We start from the raw sequence: 20,290 nt of genomic DNA on the forward strand, positions 1-20,290 counted from the left end.
GCAAACGGTGGAAGTGAGTGAGATGTGTACAAGGGAGATGATCCCCTGGCCCAAGGGAAAGCATTTCAGCCTTTAAAATGCTTTGATTAAGGAAGCCAAGCTGGAACCATGAGTTTACTTGGTCAGACAAGCAAAGAAGATGAACACAGAAGAGTCATTTAGGCCTGATCCAATGTCCATTGAAGTAGGTGGAAGGATTCCCATTGACTTTAATGGGCTTTGGATCAGTTGGTTATGTACAGTTATACTGCTAGTGTGCACAGATAACTTCAGAAAAATGTCACAGGGATCATGCAGCCTTTTGATAAGATCCACAAGAGGGAGCTAAAAGTAAATTAAAACATTTGTACAGACATTGCAACATTCTGGAGACGAGAAGAAAGCTTCAGGCAATACTCTGTCTCCTCTGCCTAGTTAGCGTGCTGAAGGGGTTGCTAAGGTCCCAATCCAGCCATTTAGAACAGGCAGAACAGGGCTCTGCATGCATGCAGCAGCCCACTCTTGTGTTGCAAACTGCAGAATCAGGACCTAAAATTTGACAATAAGTTGGAGTGACTAGAAGAGATATTAGGCCAAATGAACCCTAATGTAAACCCACTAGCTTCAGGGGAGCTCCCCACAGAATCATAGAATATCAGGGTTGGAAGGGACCTCAGGAGGTCATCTAGTCCAACCCCCTGCTCAAAGCAGGACCAGTCCCCAATTAAATCATCCCAGCCAGGGCTTTGTCAAGCCTGACCTTAAAAACTTCTAAGGAAGGAGATTCTACCACCTCCCTAGGTAACGCATTCCAGTGTTTCACCACCCTCCTAATGAAAAAGTTTTTCCTAATATCCAACCTAAACCTCCCCCACTGCAACTTGAACACCTGTCTCAGAGAGCCAAATTCAGACTTGGTGTAAATGGATACAGCTCCAATAAAATCCAAATTTGGCCATAACTTATTTTAAGAAAAGTTAAATAAGTGATTAAGTCATAATGATTTAGCATGAAATAAGAGATTGTAGACATATCTACTGACTTCCTTGGGGCTATACAGTGATGAATTTGGCCCATAATCTTTACTATCAAAGCTTAAAATGGATATGGGGCACTGATCACTTATAGTGTTAGTTGGAAATACCCTTCATTCCCCACTTAAAGCCCTTATTCCTGCTCCCATAATACTCAGATTTAGCTTCATATCTTAAAGAAATGAGACATCACAATAGAAAATTTCAGCATTAAGTAGTACAGGTGCGTTTTCATGTTATTAATTTGTGAGATTGGTCAGAGATATAAATGTTCCATCAAATTCACAGCATAGCAGCTGGATTGAGTGATGGAAAGAACATGGCACCGTCCAGTGCTTTCTGAGACAGAATTGTTAGGACTATAAGGAGGACCTTTAGTAGGCCACTGAATCCAATCTTTCCCTCTCTGTGTGTGGATGATGAAGAAATTGTGATGAGTGTGACTTGAGAAGGAATGATGGGTGTGAGATGGTCCCAGATTCCTGTGCAGATTAAAGCTGCTTTTCGAGAGCACATTAAAACCAATGGGAGTTTCCATTGATTTCACTGGACGTGAAATCGGAATCCAGGTAATGAGCCCTCAAGAGCCTATCCAGTGAAGAAATTAAGCACATGCTTAAAGCTATGTACATGAATAGTCCCACTGAAGTCAGGGGGATTATTCATGTGCTGAAATTAAGCATGTGCTATAGTGCTTTGTTGAATGTACAGCCAGACTGCTTAGCACTTTGCAGGACAGGGTCCTATATGTACAGTAGGTAAGGCTTCTCACTTAGGGCCCAGTCCTGTTCCCACTGAAATCCACAGAAGATTTGCTATTGACTTAAATGGCAGGAAGATCATTAGTCATTATGGATCTGATCCTGTAAGGTGCTCAGCCCCTTCTGTGAAATAAGTAGGAGCAGATGGCACTTAACTCTTTGTAGGATCAAGGGCCTGTGGAGATGTTTCCCTCTGCATCTAGGTTGAGCCTGAACTGTTACAAATACAATCTGCATTTTTGAAATGTATAAAAAAAGACAAATTCTTATTTGAAGGTAGATATCTGACTTGCCTTTTTCTGCCAAGTATTGAATCACCCGTATACACGGTACCTGTTGCTAGAAGTCTGCTGCCACTCCCTAACATACAGTGACAGACTGGATAAATGAATCATCATCATTTTTCAAACCACTGTGAGGCTCCTTCTCTCTCTTACTAAGGTTGGGATCAATCTAGATAACTCACCCACTACAAAAACTAATAAATAAATCATGGAAATTTTGAAATACCATCTCCTATTCATTTCACAGTGGTTGTCAACCTTTTTCGATAACTCAACCACTACATAAATAAATAAATCTCATTATGTTGAAAAATATTTTGTAGTCCAGTGGTTGTCAACCTTTTTTCATTTGCAAACCCCGAAAAATATTTAAAATAGTGATATGGACCCCTTTGGAAATCTTGCAGAGTCTGCGGACTCCAAGGGGTCCCCGGACCATGGGTTGAAAAACCACTGTTGTAGACAAACATAGCAATTTGGATGATTAATTCAGGCCAGCAGGAATGATAGCTGCTGGCTAGAGAAGGCCTGGATACCAATTACTGCTTCCATGGATGGGGACTGGGAGAACACCTGCTATGCATGAATAATTCTCCCTGAGCTAATATGCTTTCATTCGGAGCTGATTAACTCTATACGACATATGGGGTGATGATAACAATGTGATTAATTCCTTTATTTTTGCAACCCTCTGATAAACTACATTTATTTTTCACCTTTGACCTCCTCCCTTGCACTCTGCCTATTAATCCTTCTCAGTCAGGACTGCTGCTAATATTCCAACCCTCCCCCCCCCCCCAGCAGCCATCAAACAGTTGCCTCTCATTTTCTTTTATAGAGAACCTGCCACAAAAATTTAGGACCCGTGAAAGAACAGATTGCAAATTACAGCTGGAGGACCTTTTTGTAATATGTGCACACAGTGTCAAACATACTGGGGGCCCAATTCTTGATCGGGGACTCTAGGTGTTACCACATTATGTAATAATTAATATATATGCTTGTCCTATTCAGTCCTCGATCAATAATAGTTGTAAGGTGTATCATCTTGCAGACAATCAGGGCTGCAAACACAGGGCCAGACAAACCACTTGAAGAAACAAATATAACCATCGGACTCACTAGATATTAGCCCATGTCATGGAATGGGGGTATTAACCTTTATTTCCAGGCTCCAGGTACCTGACAGGACTCTAGGTTGCAAAGGTTAATGAGTCAGTGTTTATTCTTACACCAGGCCAATTTGAATTGACTGTAGCTATGAGCTGTGATCTTGTCAGCTCTCCTAAGATGAACAGGATGAGACTTGGTCTGTGCATGGATGGGAGACCTTCAAGGAAAACCTGAATCTGCTGCAGAAAATGTTGCTTGTGACTAATCTGGTGGCATTTCTTCCTCCTAATCTGCACAGAACCAATGTGTTAAAGGCTGGAGGGATCACCTCTGGGTGAGATGTAAGACTGAGAAACTGCCCACTAGTGATCGTTAATGATACCATGACACTTTCCACCTGGGTAAGTGTATTGATCCAGGAGTTCTGATCAGATTCCAATTTGACTAACTATGTATAATCCCCTGAAAATTATAAACATTTCATTTACTAGTATGCCCTGTATCCTGTTTAGTTTTTATAGTTCTTTCCCCTTGGACAGTGAAAGTAGAGAAGTCAATTTTACTTTTCTGTTTATAGGCAGCGTTGCTTTCCAATTCCCATGTTTTAGCACAAATATTGTTGTGTTTGGATTTCCAGCACTGTAGGCAAAACTTTAAAAAATTCATTTTACGGGATTCTCTCCTAATGGTGAGAACCTGGTTTAGGACCAAAACTATTTGCCATAAAATCTGCAAGAAACCTATTCTTTGTATGTTTGTTAAGTCTTCTAAGCATTCTCTATCCAGTATTAGTTCATATTCATCCAGTTCTTATGGTCTGATATAACAGATTCTCTGATCTAGACAGACATCCGTCTTTTAATTCCTATCCCTTCCCCACACCATCAGCTGTGAATTTTTTTTTTTCTTTCCATGTTTGTATTACACACAGTCTTGGTCTTCTGTGTACTCACCCTAAGGGTAAACTCCTTCTCTGAGTTCTCCTCTGACCATTGTTTGAAAATCTCTAGGGGGTTCAGCAATAGTCTCTATCTTGATATCCTTTCTTCTCATTCAAGGTTTCTGAAAATCTTCTCTAGGAATGAGATAGATAAGTGTCAGTATCTCAGTGTAATTTTTTTAACTCCCCAATCAACTGGTTTTCCTCATTAACCTTGTCAGGCTTAAATGCCATTGTACTCTTCATGTAGATGTTTCAAGGTAGCTTGTAGTCCTCCCTCTTCCAGTACTTCAAACAATATGTCTATTTTCAGGATGTCCTGAGTCTTTTCATATTCTTAGTAAGAAGCTATATTCAGCAGCTTGCTCTATTCATCTTACTTCTTCAGAACTGGAATTATTTTGGATGAGCCAGGGTTGAAGAAATAATTTGGTAAACTGCCAGTCGCCATGGTTGATTACAGTTCAGACACTTCTGTGGCCTCTTCACCAGTATTTCAGTGATCAACTTGTATCAGTCTAATAATAAACTGCTGTGTCAGGGCTTGTTGCACCCCAGCGTGCAGGGAAGTTTGGGGAGGCGTTGGGGAAAGAACAAGGGTGCAAGAATTCAGAAGGAACAAGGGGTTGGGGAAAGGTGCAAGTAGATCTGTAAGTGTTCGGATCCACTGATCATTCTCCACAGTGGAGGTGAAATGTGCCAGCTGCAAGGGTTACTGATCAGTGCCATTCCCTCTTTGCAGGCTGGGGGCAAAGATTCCTTTCCCTCAGGCCCGAGGAAGGTCCCTAGAACACAATCTAAAACACTAGGGAGTGAACGCTCAGTTCCCCAATTTGGCCCTAATGGCCTTTGCCTTGTTGGTTTGTCACATCGCTACGTGATGCCCATCTTTTATTGCTCAACAGGTTGGGCATTACAAATTGCCAGCTTTTCTTTTCTTACTTTCAGTCAATTCATCTCCTTTCCCAGTGTTGACCCCTTTGCCTGGAATGACCTCCCCATCCTAGTTTGCAAAGCCAATATCCTCCCCCTTCATTCAAAACCCACGCCCAAAACCCATCCCTTTTGCAATGCCTATATCGTGCAGGACATAAGTTACCAATAACATTCAGTTATTCCCTCCTCTGGAATCCCCAGTGCACCCTGCCTTTAGACTGGTCTTTGAGATTGTATGCTCTGCAGCACGGTTTGAACCAGATCCTCGGCTGGTGCAAATCAGCAGGGTTCAATTCAATATACCAGCTGAGGATCTTGCCTACGGTTTTTATCTTTTGGTCTTGAACTGCACAAAATCCATTAGTGCTGAACAGCCAACCAGTAAAATAATAGCATACTGCAGTTGGAACAGTTCTGCTCTCTAGATCAAGAGTCAGTAAAAAGATATGGATTTAAATACAAGCGCAAAAGGCCCTTAAAGTGGATTTTATATCATCCATCAATGACAGAAACAGTATGACTGAGAAAATTTTAAGGTAGGGACCATATATAATGTTAGCTAACTGATCAAAGTGGCCTGCAGCATGAATTCATTCAGATTAAACAGCATGTGGCTAATATAAAGCTAGAAGCCTGGCAGGACAAGACGACATCAGCCCATCAAAATGTGTTGAGATTTTCACTTTAGAAAAATAACGTCATTCACCAAATATTTTTGTGAAAGGTGGGTTGGCTTTCCCGGGCACTAATGCTTGTGTTGAAAGAAAGTTGTCAGTTCTGAAAAACATTTACATTTGAGAGGAAACAACTGTCAGTGGAGACAACAGAGCAATCAGGCCCATCAGGGTGGTAATTACTGAGAGTTCAGAAAATATTAAGAGGATAAAATAGCATCTTTGGGGAGAGGACACCCACTCTTCTTTCTCAAATCAACCTGCATATTGGTGGGTTTTTTCCTCTCTTCCTCCTTTTTCTGATTGTGAGTTTGTGATACACATTAAATATGGTTTCAGAATTTGTCTAAGTGGATTTGTCTACTGCAGCGTTACACAGTGTGCTACTGTGGGCGTTACAAATTGCTAAGCAGATTTAAAGTGTTCTTTTGAGTTGCAAACTGCAGAATTTCTGCACATACTGATTATTATTCATGTCTTCCAAGACACACAGGGCCTGATCCTGCAATCTGCTGCACTCCTATTAAAGTCAGTGTTAGGGGAGTTTTGCCTGAGTAAAGTCAGCATGATTAACACCCAATTAGTAGAACTGTAGGGTATAATTCCATGAATCCTGAGAGGTTCATACACCTCCTCTTGTTTTTATAGGGCTCTGGAATGGGTTTACAAAGACAGACAACATAGATTGCATTTACAATGGCAACATGGTGCAAGACTAAAAATGTTGGACTAAACTGTGCCTTCAAGCGCAGAGATGCGCTATGGGACGTGGTCTCAGTGGGGGTACCTCTAGGCATTCTGACTGCACTTGACAGAGGTCGATTGAATGCCTCAGGAGCCACATTTACTGCCCATACAAACCCATCTCCTCCTAGTGCGCTGTCTGCGCAGGTGCAAGGGGTGGATGGCTCTGGCCCCACTTCTCAGTCACTCCCCTTTTGAGGAGTGCCTCTCAGCCACCCACACTAATGCAGATGGCACTACCTGAGCTACCTAGCTAATCTGATTGATCTCGCTCTCTAGGTTCTTCTATCACCCCCATCACTGCAGTATCTAAGTGCCTCTCAGTTACGAACCCCACCCCCCACAAATATCAGTCTCTCTCCCCGTTCCCCTGCAGGAAGGAGTAGATTGCTCGCTTTGATTCTAGGGTTGGAAATTAGGTTTGTTTTTTGTTGGTTGATTATTCAATTCTGAAAAAATGGAGGGAAAACTAATTCAAAGGGATGAGTTTCATACAGAGTCCTGATTGGGGTGAGGTCCGTGGTCCTTTTCATCTCCAGGGGGAGGGAGAAAGAGAGCAAGTTCCATAGTCTTGCTCTGGACCATGTGAAAGTTCTGTCTCCTGCACTTATGAGACTCCCCCGCTGGTCAGTTTCATTGTTACAGTGGAATGCAGCTGTTGTGAAAGGTCATGGTTGCAGAGGAGGAAGCTAGGGACAGTTCCATGGAGGGCTTTGAATCATAGAACAAAGACCTTGAACTAGATTTGGTATTGAATGGTGAGCCACTCCAGATAGAGGGGCACTAGCATGTGTTCATGGAAACCTGTGCTGCTAAGCAGAGAGGATGCTATGCTTTGTACTAACTTAGATTGTGAGGTTTCATTCTTTGAGAGGAGTTCCAATAACTGAGCATGGAAGTCACAGATATGTAGATCCTATGGCCAGGTCTGAGTATGACAGGATGGGATGCAGTTCCCTTTTCCATCCCCAGCTGGCCAGAGTTTTCCCCCCAGCTAGGGCTGCATCCAATAGCAGGAGGAGTCTGAAAGAGCCTAAGCTACACCCTTAGGGTGGGTCTACATTGCAGTTGGGAGGTGTAACTGCAGCACATAGAGATATCTGAGCTAGCTTTGATCTAGGTAGGTCAACGCTAGCTCAAAGTAATATATATCCAGGGTCCTGGGTGGATGGGGCTCGGTTGTGTTGCCAGCCATGCTGAGGTGGCTTCGTGGCTATTGTTACTCGCTAGATTCTTGGTATTGTTACTCACTATTGTTACTTCCTACTAGAACAAAGCTAACTGTGGTATGTCTACACCTGCTGCAGCCACATCTCCCCATTGCAGAGTAGACATGGAGTCTGAACTCAGGGTGTGCTAACAGTGGCAGTTGCATATCTGCTGACTCCTGTGTGGGGGCACTGAGGCCAGAGCAGATCCCTGCAGCATCCAGGTCTCCCCCCAGCCCAGCATGCCTGCATGGAAGAGAGCCTTGATTTCTACCTAATAATCACTTATTCAGAGAACATGTTGCGTGAAATCTTGGCTCCAGTGAAATCAGTGACAAATCTCCCATTGACTTTAATTGGGCAGGATTTCACCCATTGTGTCAGCAAACACCTGTGAGAGTGAAAAATGCTCAGTCAAAAATGTAAGCAAAGAAGCAACTTTTAAAAGGTCACAATTAGTTACTTTTCTACCATGGGGGTGTTTAATAATGAAAATTGGGAGTGAGGCCATATTAGCCCTAATTATAGCTCATTAATATTTATAGAGCTTAATCTTTTCTAACCTGGCTAATTTTTGTTGCCATATGATGCGTCTGTGCTGCTGACCTATTCCTTCCAACTCACCTGTGTCTGTTCACATTATAGGGTTTTGATCAGCCATCACTCGTTTTGAAATGCAAGGGATGGGAATGCAGCACCGAGAGGAAACCCAAAGAAGTGAGAACACACTGTCTAAAGAAAAACCAAGAGAGTTTATGAAAATTAGTCACCAGCTGTCCCCTTAGGAATCAACTGGGACAACCCAACTCCATTTTCACTGGTGACCTCAGCTAGATTGGACATGTCATGTCCAGAGGTAACAGGCTAGTGTGCCAGCACTCTCTGCCACCTCACCCTTTTTGTTGTTTGTTTCGAACGACTATATTAAATGTACTAGAACTGGAGGGAAGAGAGATAAGGTACACATGACAGGTTTCAGAGTTCCATATGGTTGCTGATACAGAGTTAAAACTGAAGTCCCTTTCCTTAACTTTTTCAAGTCCCTTCTTCAAATACCTATCTTTCAAGAGACCTAGAAACCCTAGTCCTCCTTCCAGAGAATTGCTAACAAGTTAGAGGACTGAAAATCCAAAAAACAAACAAACAAAAACTGAAGTAGTAATACAACGAATGCTAAACTCCACTCTTCAGTCACACTGTACATGGACCACTTAGTTTGTGCGCTCTCTAGGACAGAGAGCTTGTATTTAAACAAGCCTGAAAAGCACTTAGCAAATCATGAATGGTATATAAATAAAAACCAAGAAAGAACAGCTAATATTCACAGCAGAGGGTGGGAAGCCCTGTGGTAGTCTTGAGTTGGTCACGTTGAAGGCTAATAGCATATTGGGCTGTATAAATAGGAGCACTGCAAGCAGATCGAGGGAAGTGATTATTCCCCTCTACTCGGCACTGGTGAGGCCACACCTGGAGTATTAAGCCCAGTTTTGGGCCCCCCACTACAGAAAGGATGTGGACAAATTGCAGAGTCCAGTGGAGGGCAACGAAGATGATCAGGGGGCTGGGCAACATGACTTATGAGGAGAGGCTGAGGGAACTGGGCTTGTTTAGTCTGCAGAAGAGAAAAGAGTGAGGGGGGATTTGATAACAGGTCCAAAGAGGATGGAGCTCAGTGGTGGCAGATGACAGAACAAGGAGCAATGGTCTCAAGTTGCAGTGGGGGGAGGCCTAGGTTGGATATTAGGAAACACTATTTCACTAGGAAGGTGGTGAAGCACTGGAATGGGTTACCTAGGGAGGTGGTGGAATCTCCATCCTTAGAGGTTTTTAAGGACCGGCTAGACAAAGCCCTGGCAGGGATGATTTAGTTGGTGTTGGTCCTGCTTTGAGCAGGGGGTTGGACTAGATGACCTCCTGAGGTCTCTTCCAACCCTAATCTTCTATGATTCTAATATTTTATGTTTCCTGACTGGTTGTTAGCACTCATATTCCTGAACCTGTTATACAGTCAAAGAAATACATCTGTATTACTGGATGCTTCCAACATATTAATCAGTGCTAAGTTGAAAGGTAGATCTGTACCTCCTCTGGCTGGCTCATGAACTTCCCAGGGAAGTGGGAGAAAAGAATAGAGAAGGACTGCAAAATGAAAGCTACTACAATAGCTCAGAAAATGGATCCAACCAGTATTTGTTTTTCCACCACTGGATTTCTATATATTTATAGTTTTTCCTTTTGAATTGGCTTTCATACTGGGGAAAAAATGATCTTCTCTCCTATCAGTTTTATGTAAGAATAAATGACTTCTCTTTTACGGTAACAGGTTGCTATTTAATATGCACAGTGGCATCACCAGCAATCATGCTGTTAGCTGAAGGTCTATAGAGAAATAATATTTTCTCTAAAAGCTTGTTCTTTGCTTGACACAGCACATGGATGAATGAGCCGTTGTTAAGTTGAATTCTTTACTTGTTACTAAGCAGCTATCCCAGTAATGCATGCTAAGATAAGGGGGATCAGATCTCATACTTCAGGGTGAAAGCTAATCACTAGACACATGATGAACATGTTTTCCTTCCTCTGATGCATCACGTATTGGCCACTGCTAAAGGATACCATTGCCCCTTTTCAACTTGAGGAGTGAGTCAGATTTTGGGGCCCTGTGGATGTTCCAGTTGAGAGGCAAAATTATTGATAGGTATTTCTTTGATGCACCTTTGTTTATTTACAAAGACATGCAGTCCTGTGTCTCTGCATTCCGAGATAACCAAGAACAAAAGGAGATGCATTTCAGCTTTTAGCTCCAAGCCTCTTTAGCCAACAGACCCAAAGCCCTCTAACTTTTTCCAAGGTCATACTGGGCTTACAGACTCCTGCTTGGAGTTTTTGCTTTGCCTCTTATCAGAGGGGAAGCCATGTTAGTCTGGATCTGTAAAAGCAGCAAAGAGTCCTGTGGCACCTTATAGACTAACAGAAGTATTGGAGCATAAGCTTTTGTGGGTGAATACCCACTTCATTGGATGCTCTGCCTCTCTGTTCTTATCTGTTCAGTTTCTGTGCATTCTCTCACACACCAACACACAACCCCTACCCAAAACACAATACTGAGCCCAAAGCTCCTATGTTTCACGCACATCTTTTGTCTTAGGTGGGGGCTTATGCTTAGTTATGTTAATTGAAGGGTGAGTTCACATCTCGCAATCTCCTTGGGGATTTAAGTTAACCCATAACAAGTTTCTCCCAACTCCTAATAATGCCATATTGGTTTAATGCAATATAGCAAATCCGACTCTCCTCTGTTCCTAATAATGGGATTTTCTTCACTCTAATAATATGCCCTACTCCTTCCTTATGTTTATTATTTGGATTTTGAACTGGACTCTTTGGTATGTATCATTCATTAAGCAAAGAAATGAAATGACTTTGGATCACCTTTGTTTAAGGGTGAGTAACAATTGAGTTACTTGTTGCCATTTTCCCATGGTTTGCATCCAGTCAACATCTAGCAGCCTCTACCTTGTGAAGCTGAAGTTTCCCCACTTAAATCATGTTGCTTCAGAACAGAGCTGGGTGAATCCTATAAACGTCATTTCTGTGACTGTTCATCTGAATTTTTTTTAATGGCTATGCTTCAACGATGTTCCTGCCCCTTTTGTGTTTGCTTTCCACAAATGTCCTAGTAAATGAGTTTGCTGGTAGGAATAGTTACCAAGAGTGATTTTCATGTGACTATGAAGAAAAAAACTGAATTTATAATCAAAAGTACATGCACCAGAAAAACCAATTCCAAGCGTTAAATGTCTGTTCCCTAACTGACAGAGTGTATCATGTGATCTACAGTGAAACAGCTTGAATATCAAATACTCCCAAGGTACTGCTTGCAAATTGCTAAAATAGAGAGTTATTCTCTAAAATTACTTAGCAAGTAATTAGGGCCCTACCAAATTCACTGTCCATTTTGGTCAATTTCACAGTCATAAGATTTTAAAAATTGTAAGTTTCATGATTTCATCTATTTAAATCTGAAATTTCACAGTGTTGTAATTGTAGGGATCCTGACCCTAAAAGGACATGTGTGGTGGTCACAAGGTTATTGTAGGGGTGTGTGATAGGGTGCTGGCTAAGGAAATCTGAGCCTGGTCTCTGTCACATCAGCGCCAATCAAGAAAGGGGAATTGGAGCTGGCTGAGTAAGCCCAAGCCGGATTGACAAACGGGGAGCAACTGCTGGCCTCGTTAGTGAGGGGCTACATAAAGGCTGGCAGGAAAGAAGCTGGGGGGGGAGAAGAACAGGGAGGCAGTAGAGAATTAGAGGGAGTACTTCTCTGCTGGCTCCAGGAGCTAGCAGTCCCTGAGGCTGTAATACTGAAGCTGTTTCTAGTTAGAAGGTGGTGGGAAAGTATACTGTAAATAAAGAGCATGGGTGATTGCACCAACACAGAGGTCTCTGGCTGGTCTGTGGGTACAGCAGGGGCCCAGTGACACCCTGTTACAGGGAGGTTGTACTACTGCTACTCTTACTTCTGCGTTGCTGCTGATGGTGGCGCTGCCTTCAGAGCTGGAGAGCAGAGGCTGCTGGCCGGGAGCCCAGCTCCGAAGGCAGAACTGCTGCCAGCAGCAGCACCAAAGTAAGGATGGCATAGTATGGTATGGTCAGCCTTACTTCTGCACTGCTCCCTCCGGAGCTGGGCCCTTGATCAGCAGCCGCTGCTTTCCGGCTGCCCAGCTCTGAAGGCAGCAGCGCAGAAGTAAGGGTGGCATGGTATGGCATTGCCACCCTTACTTTGGCACTGCTGCTGGTGGGGTGCTGCCTTCAGAGCTGGCCACTCTCTGGCCACCACTTTGAGAAATGCTGGTCTCCCCCATGAAATCTGTATAGTATAGGGCAGTGATTCTCAGACTGTGGGTCAGAACCCCAAAGTCGGCCATGACCTCATTTTAATGGGGTCACCAAGGCTGGCTTAGACTTGCTGGGGCCTAGGGCCAAAGCCTGAGGGCTACAGCCCTGGGGAGCAGGGCTCAGGTTACAGGCCCCCTGCCTGGGGCTGAAGCCCTTGTGCTTGGACCCACCCACCTGGGGTGGTGGGGCTCGGGCAGCCTCAGGTTTCATTGTCACCGCCTTGGGTTCATGTAGTAATTTTTGTTGTCAGAAGGCGGTTGCAGTGCAATGAAGTTTGAGAACCCCTGGTATAGGGTAAGAACACACAAAAGACCAGATTTCACTGTCCATGAGGCTTTTTTCATAGCCGTGAATTTGGTAGAGTCCTACAAATAATTCTCAACACATGAATCTGAGAAAATTGTGATCTGTTCACATATAAGCCATGAACAGGAAGAGAAGCAAAATCAAATACAATATTTGCTACGTGAATAAGTCACAGGAGTACTCAGAAAATAACCAAGAAAGATGCAAAACAATTGGTCTTGGAGAAATTCACCCTTTTAGATGGATTTCTTAGGTTAGGTAGCTTCTTATAGGGAAACCTGGAAGAAAAAAAAAACCAAAACACAAAACAGCAGAATAGCTACTTCCTGTTGCTCACTGAAAAATTAAACATATTCAGACAACATCCTTGGTTTGAATATTGGAGTGAAGGAATAGCAAAGAGTCTCTGATAAACAATAATGATCTCAAATCTTAACTCTATTAATCCAGGCAAAGGGTATGTCATAGTCTAAGCCAGGGGTGGGCAAACTTTTTGGCCGGAGGGCCACATCGGGGTTCCAAAACTGTATGGAGGGCTGGGTAGGGAAGGCTGTGCCCCCCTACCCTACCCACCCCCTCCCACTTCCTGCCCCCTGACTGCCCCCCTCAAAATCCCTGACCCACCCAACCTCCCTTCTCCTTGTCCCCTGACCACCCCCTCCTGGTACCCCCTGCCCCAATGGCCCCCCGGGCCATCACCCGCTATCCAACCCCCCCTGCTCCCTGACTGCCCCGATCCCTATCCACACCCCCGCCCCCTGACAGGCCCCCTTCTAAAGCCCCTTTCAGAATGCAGCCTTGCGAACATGGGTGGAGGACTCAGGAGGAGCAGCAGCAGCCAGAGAGAAGTGGCTGTTTCCCCTTCAAAGTGGTGCTTCTCTCTGGCCAGCTGCGTGGCTGCCCGGTGCTCTTCCCGAGTCCTCCGCCCTCATTCGCTGTGCTTTCGCCACCCGCACCGCCCGCCTGCTCCCCTGTGGCTTCAGGGGGGCCTTCCTCCCTGCTCTCCCCTGCCCCCGCAGTGCAGCCCCCTCCCACACTGGCGGCACCACGAGCTGAGGCTGCGGGGGAGGGGCTGGTCTCCTGACCGGGAGCTCAAGGGCCGGGCAGGACGGTCCTGCGGGCCATAGTTTGCCCACCTCTGGTCTAAGATATACTGAGGCACTGGATGGCAAGTGACTAAGGACATAATCCAAACACTGTTGCCCAAAATTTCTGAAGAGATGCCCAAGAGGACATGTACGGTGGGTTTTTTTCCTAGCACACTTAAGCAGTATTCTTGTGCTTCTTCATTTGTTCTCTTGTTGAGCCATGAACTAAATTTCCCTTCTCTTGTACCTCTGCTTGAAGTTAGATCACAGCACCCCACTAAAAGATTGTGTTCACTGGTTCTCTTTCAAACCTCCATTCAAAAGCCTCTGCATGAAAGGCAGAGCGCATCCCCCAGGGCAACTAAGTCTGCCATCTGGTAGGCTTGTTTTTTATAGAGTCATTTGGAAGATATTAAATCTTCTTTTGTGTGCAGTGAATTAGGTGGTAGAGGGACTTAAAGTTCTATTGAAGAAGGAAAAAAAGACATTGTGTCCAGAGTACAAATTATAGAGGCATTAGTGGAAAGACAAAAGGCAAGCAAGCATCAGTCCCTTTGAAAGCTGTAAATCACAAATGCCTCGGGTTGTTGGTTAAGTTCATAGTTTGCTGGGTAATCATTGTCCTGCGTTAGAACCTAAGTTTCCAAATAGTTTCTTTTGAAACTAAATCATTCAAAATGAGCAGCCAGAAAGTCCTAATGGTGTCAAAGGGGAATCATGGAGAAAATAACTTAAAGAAAACCTTTAAGAGAGCCCATATATTCTATTTATGATGCTAAATTGTTTATCATTAGAAAATTAGAATTGTTTCAGGCTGTTCTCTTTGGCCACTGAACATGATGCTGAGGATAGTTGGTTTCCTCAGGGGGAAAAAAGCCTCTTCATAACTTACCTCGTCACTTGCAGTAACTCCATGGACTGACGCTGAAGAGGTTTCCAAGTCAACAGCCATTCCAACAGATGCCAGCAGCTATGTTCTTGGTGTGGTGCCCCTCCAGTTACAACGAAATGATTGGAAGCTTCTCGCAGGTTGTTCCAGAGGCCAAAACCAGGAGGCCCAACTAGAGAAAGAACATTTGGCAAGTTTGTTACAGGAAGTTCAGAAAACTTTGGCAGGGTCTCAGTTTTGAGCAAGTGGCACATCACAATCCACCCATACTATTAATATATAGCAAAGACCTAGACAAGGTGCCTCTTCATGCAAGAGTTCTCTCATAATATGCACTAGGGAAGTAGTCTCATTGATTCTCCAGTGACTTAGGGTGATATAGTAGCACTCCTGGGTGCTATTTTGAGTGGCCTACCAGCCTGAAACTGCAAAGTTATTCAAGTTTATAAGCATGGGTGGCTCAGTTACTTACACAGGACTGTATACAGCTCGTAACCTCTGCATCATGAGAGGGAAAGTCTCCAAAAAGGAAGGTCTGATTACCCCATGGCAATCATATTGTAGTCCCACAGTTGTTGCAGGACAACATCTTAGTAAAGATACAAGAGGCCTCACAAAATGCTGGGAGTGAGCCTGACAGTTGGTCTGCTGGCTCAGCATAGGGCAGAGCTTAAAATGCAAGAGGGAATCAGGCAAGTCATGCAGAACGACCAGAAAAAGTAAACACAAAGAACCTCTCAGACCCACAGCATTAGTGGATAGAACAGGACTAGAATTAGCAGCAGTACAGCACTCTGAAGAAAAAGGCCATATCTATCTGGCAGTCATGGACTATTTTTTCTAGACCACCTGATTCTCACCAGATCCACGTCAATAGGTCAGAGAAAAGTTTAAAGCCACTGTTTTGCCCTTTGGCATTCTAAAGAGGAATAGTCACTGACGGTGAGCTACCATTGGCCAGCTCTGAATTCTAAGCTCTTGGGATACACAGTAGGACTTTAAATATATTGCCTCCAGCCCCTACCACTTACAGAGAATGGACAGTATCAATTGCTAAGAGAAGTCTACAACACGGAGATTCCATATTAGCTCTACTGAGCTATCGGGCAGTGCCCACATCAGTCACAAGATTAGGCCCAACTCAGCTGCTTGAGGGCCAACAGATCAAATTGGCCATAGTTATAGAATGTGGCTTGAGAGATGCCAGATCTAAGAAGTCTCAGGCTTTTTTCCCTTAATCATCAGAATGCAGCCCAAAATTTATCCAGGGTTAACCCAGGAGACCTATTTCTGATAAGACTAAATGAAGAAAAATATGGGAAATCCCCAGCTTTTGTCACTGCACTGTTGATTTGTTAATGACTCCAATCTGCGGATGTGATTGCAGAGCCATTGGCCACTATTTTTGAAAACTCATGGCGATTGGGGGAGGTCCCAGATGACTGCAAAAAGGCTAATGTAGTGCCCGTCTTTAAAAAAGGGAAGGAGGAGGATCCTGGGAACTACAGGCCCGTCAGCCTCACCTCAGTCCCTGGAAAAATCAAGGAGCAGGTCCTCAAGGAATCAATTCTGAAGCACTTAGAGGAGAGGAAAGTGATCAGAAACAGTCAGCATGGATTCACCAAGAGCAAGTCATGCCTGACTAATCTAATTGCCTTCTATGACAAGATAACTGGCTCTGTGGATGAAGGGAAAGCAGTGGACATGTTGTTCCTTGACTTTAGCAAAGCTTTTGACACGGTCTCCCATAGTATTCTTGCCAGCAAGTTAAAGAAGTATGGGCTGGATGAATGGACTATAAGGTGGATAGAAAGCTGGCTAGATTGTCGGGCTCAATGGGTAGTGATCAATGGCTCCATGTCTAGTTGGCAGCCGGTATCAAGTGGAGTGCCCCAGAGGTCGGTCCTGGGGCCGGTTTTGTTCAATATCTTCATAAATGATCTGAAGGATGGTGTGGATTGCACCCTCAGAAAGTTTGCAGATGACACTAAACTGGGAGGAGTGGTAGATACGCTGGAGGGTAGGGATAGGATACAGAGGGACCTAGACAAATTAGAGGATTGGGCCAAAAGAAATCCGATGAGGTTCAACAAGGACAAGTGCAGAGTCCTGCACTTAGGACAGAAGAATCCAATGCACCTCTACAGACTAGGGACCGAATGGCTCGGCAGCAGTTCTGCAGAAAAGGACCTAGGGGTTACAGTGGACGAGAAGCTGGATATGAGTCAACAGTGTGCCCTTGTTGCCAAGAAGGCCAATGGCATTTTGGGATGTATAAGTAGGGGCATTGCCAGCAGATCGAGGGACATGATCCTTCCCCTCTATTCGACATTGTTGAGGCCTCATCTGGAGTACTGTATCCAGTTTTGGGCCCCACGCTACAAGAAGGATGTGGAAAAATTGGAAAACATCCAGCGGAGGGCAATAAAAATGATTAGGGGACTGGAACACATGAGTTATGAGGAGAGGCTGAGGGAACTGGGGATGTTTAGTCTTCAGAAGAGAAGAATGAGGGGGGATTTGATAGCTGCTTTCAACTACCTGAAAGGGGGTTCCAAAGAGGATGGATCTAGACTGTTCTCAGTGGTAGCAGATGACAGAACAAGGAGTAATGGTCTCAAGTTGCAGTGGGGGAGATTTAGGTTGGATATTAGGAAAAACTTTCTCACTATGAGGGTGGTGAAACACTGGAATGCGTTACCTAGGGAGGTGGTGGAATCTCCTTCCCTAGAAGTTTAAGGTCAGGCTTGACAAAGCACTGGCTGGGATGATTTAGTCGGGGATCGGTCCTGCTTTGAGCAGGGGGTTGGACTAAATGACCTCCTGAGGTCCCTTCCAACCCTGATATTCTATGAACAGAGGATTGAAAAAATGGAAAATCCCCAAGGGTAGGATGGGGAGAGACAAAGGTGTTAGAATCTTCTGTTAATAGAGAGACTCTCTCTAGCAGAACCAGAAGAGAAGGCTGTGAAGGAGGGGTGAGGAAACTGAGACAGGGTATTCCATACAGGCACGTAGGAGTGTGCAGTCATCCATTCGCATCAGTCTCTGAGGGATACCACACCCCTTAACTGTCAGGCCCCTGTTCAGGCAAGGGTTACTGGGGAATTAGCGATCTCAGAAGTGCTGGCTCTCTAAGCGGGGCCAGGCAGCAAGCAGTTCAGGGCTTGGGCCCTCAGGCTCCAAACAGTCTTATAACCTAACTCTGGCAGACAAACGTAGAACTTCTGACTGAAGGTGGGGAGGAAGCCACCCCAGGTGTGGGGATGGCAGGAGGGGGTAGCAGGACCCAGGCCCACCCCACTCCACTGAGTGCCAGCCCAGGGACTAACAGTTGCAGATGGTTCTGCCACTGCGTCAGCAGGGATCCAGCCAAACCACACTGACCTGGATTCAAGCAACAACGCAAATGGACTAAAGTCTGGTGTCCCTCGGCTACTTCCTACACTCTCCTGGCTGTGTACCCGGGTCTTGGGGTTGTCTCCCTAGGTATGTTGCCAGCAACAATCACAGCAGCCTCCTCAGCATCCTGGTTGGCTGGCAGCTCTGATGATCCTTGTGAGTGCTCAGCACAGTGGAGGTCCATCCTCTTCAGGTTCCTGCTCTAGCAGCAGGTAGAAGGCATCTGTGTACCTCAGAGTCAGTGGCTCCAGCCCAACTAAGCTACGGGACTCACCTTTTATACTTCCTGTCCCACCCTCTGCTTCTAGAGGGGCAGGTGTGGGTGTCCTGGCTCTGCCCACCAAGGGGTGGGGGGGTTCCTTCCTGTCTGTCTCAGAGGGAGGCTATGCCCCCTTGCTACAAGAGACCTGTATATCTCGTGCTTTGTGTATGAGTAAAGTGTGTGTGTTTTAGAAGAGCCTGTGCAAAGTGTCTGTGTTACTTACTTTAACTGTCAAAAAGTCATCAGAGTTAAATTAAGGTATCTCCACGGGTGGAGCTCTGGAGAGGGCATATATCAGCTACTGGGGAGATTTGGAGGGTTCTCACTGGTCTTGGGCCCTAGGGCAGCTGAGGCATGTGTCCCACATCACAACGGGTACCAGAATTGGCATCTTTATCCCAGGAGTGGGCCTGAATGGTCAGACACAGATCCAGTGTCTGGATGCTGCTCAGACTCAGTAAACTTGTGTCGGGTGCAAGATTTGGGTCTGATACAACAGCATGAGGAGCATCCACAAGGGGAAACTCAGCCAAGGCTGTAACACACATATCTTGATGGCATTATTAGGTATTATTTATAATAATTGATTTTGATGATTCATTTGTGGCAATGATAAAAGAAGAGGTGATTTAAGCAGGACTGAAGGAAGAAAGGGTAGCTGGGGCTTGGTGACCAGACCTGGATGAGTATCTCCTAGAGCTGTATTATGAAAACAAGGCAGTTTGTTACAAACTTGGGTTTGCAATTTTTTCCAGGGAGGCATTTAATAAATAAATCTAATAAAATAAACAGCAACTTACATTATCCATTAAGGGAAGGAAAATCACCGGGGATGGAAAGATTATTTTATGGTTAAAACACAGGAGTGGAAGTTCAGAGAAGAGGTTTTGTTCCACCCTGTGACCTTGGGCAAATCACTATCTCTGTGCTTTGATTTCCTTACGTGTATTCCTTCAAAAGATTGTGTGAGGTTTAAGGCATTATTGTTTGGAAAGCATTTTGAAAGTTTAACCAGGGTAAAGGAGATCACAAACAGCTAGATACTATGAAAGTTGTTTAACCACCACAACCTTCTCCATACTCCGATTTGAAAAGGGAAGATGTGATACTGGCTGATAATTAGCAAGACTGTCCATGCATCTCTTAGACAGAACAGGCTGCCTGTTGCTTTCCAGGAAGCAACAGGCAGCCTGTTCTGTCTAAGAGATGCATTGACAATCTCCACAAGTAAGGAACCCAAGACTTCTATACTGGCCTTCAGTAGCCAAAGAGGACATGGCTCCAAAGCACAAGTTGTGGGACAAAATTCTCCCAGCACCTCAGGGAGCATCACCGGCTGAAACTCCAGCCAAGACAACAAAGCTCTTGTTCCCTGAAGACCTTGCTTTGTCACCACAGAAGTGGACAGGGCATCCCTAATCTGATCAATTTGGATTGTAAAATAGCAAGTAATTTCCTTAGAACGGAAGGGACTCAGACAAGCTAGTGAGCTGAGACAGACTGCATTTACCAGACTACCATACAAAACAAATCTGCTCTCTGAGATCTTGCAGATGCTACGGTAGAGGAAAAGAACTTTCTCCTTGCTTCCCACACAGCCACAGAATAAGAGATTTAAAAAATCTCTATGCTGCAGTCAGTCAGGCTTGGCATAAGTCTTCTGCTATTGGCACTCTAATCATCTTCCTTCTCGTTTCATTTATCACAGATAATCAGTAAACCAAAGTGACCATCAAGAACAAAGCCAGTGAAGAGGATGGCTAGGGGACAC

The 20,290-nt window shown here is 44.6% G+C and overlaps 1 long non-coding RNA gene across 3 annotated transcripts in view; it reads right to left on the bottom strand.

Moving 5' to 3' along the window:
• Positions 1-20,290, bottom strand: part of LOC140913396 (uncharacterized) — a 50,323-nt gene that overhangs the window by 17,421 nt on the left and 12,612 nt on the right. For all 3 annotated transcript variants that reach the window (XR_013635989.1, XR_012159574.2, XR_012159575.1), the window contains exon 4: positions 14,859-15,027. This is a non-coding gene — a long non-coding RNA (uncharacterized LOC140913396). The remainder of the gene's footprint in view (positions 1-14,858; positions 15,028-20,290) is intronic.

Source organism: Lepidochelys kempii, chromosome 6 (genome assembly GCF_965140285.1).
Source record: "Lepidochelys kempii isolate rLepKem1 chromosome 6, rLepKem1.hap1, whole genome shotgun sequence".
Lineage (NCBI taxonomy): Eukaryota > Metazoa > Chordata > Testudines > Cheloniidae > Lepidochelys > Lepidochelys kempii.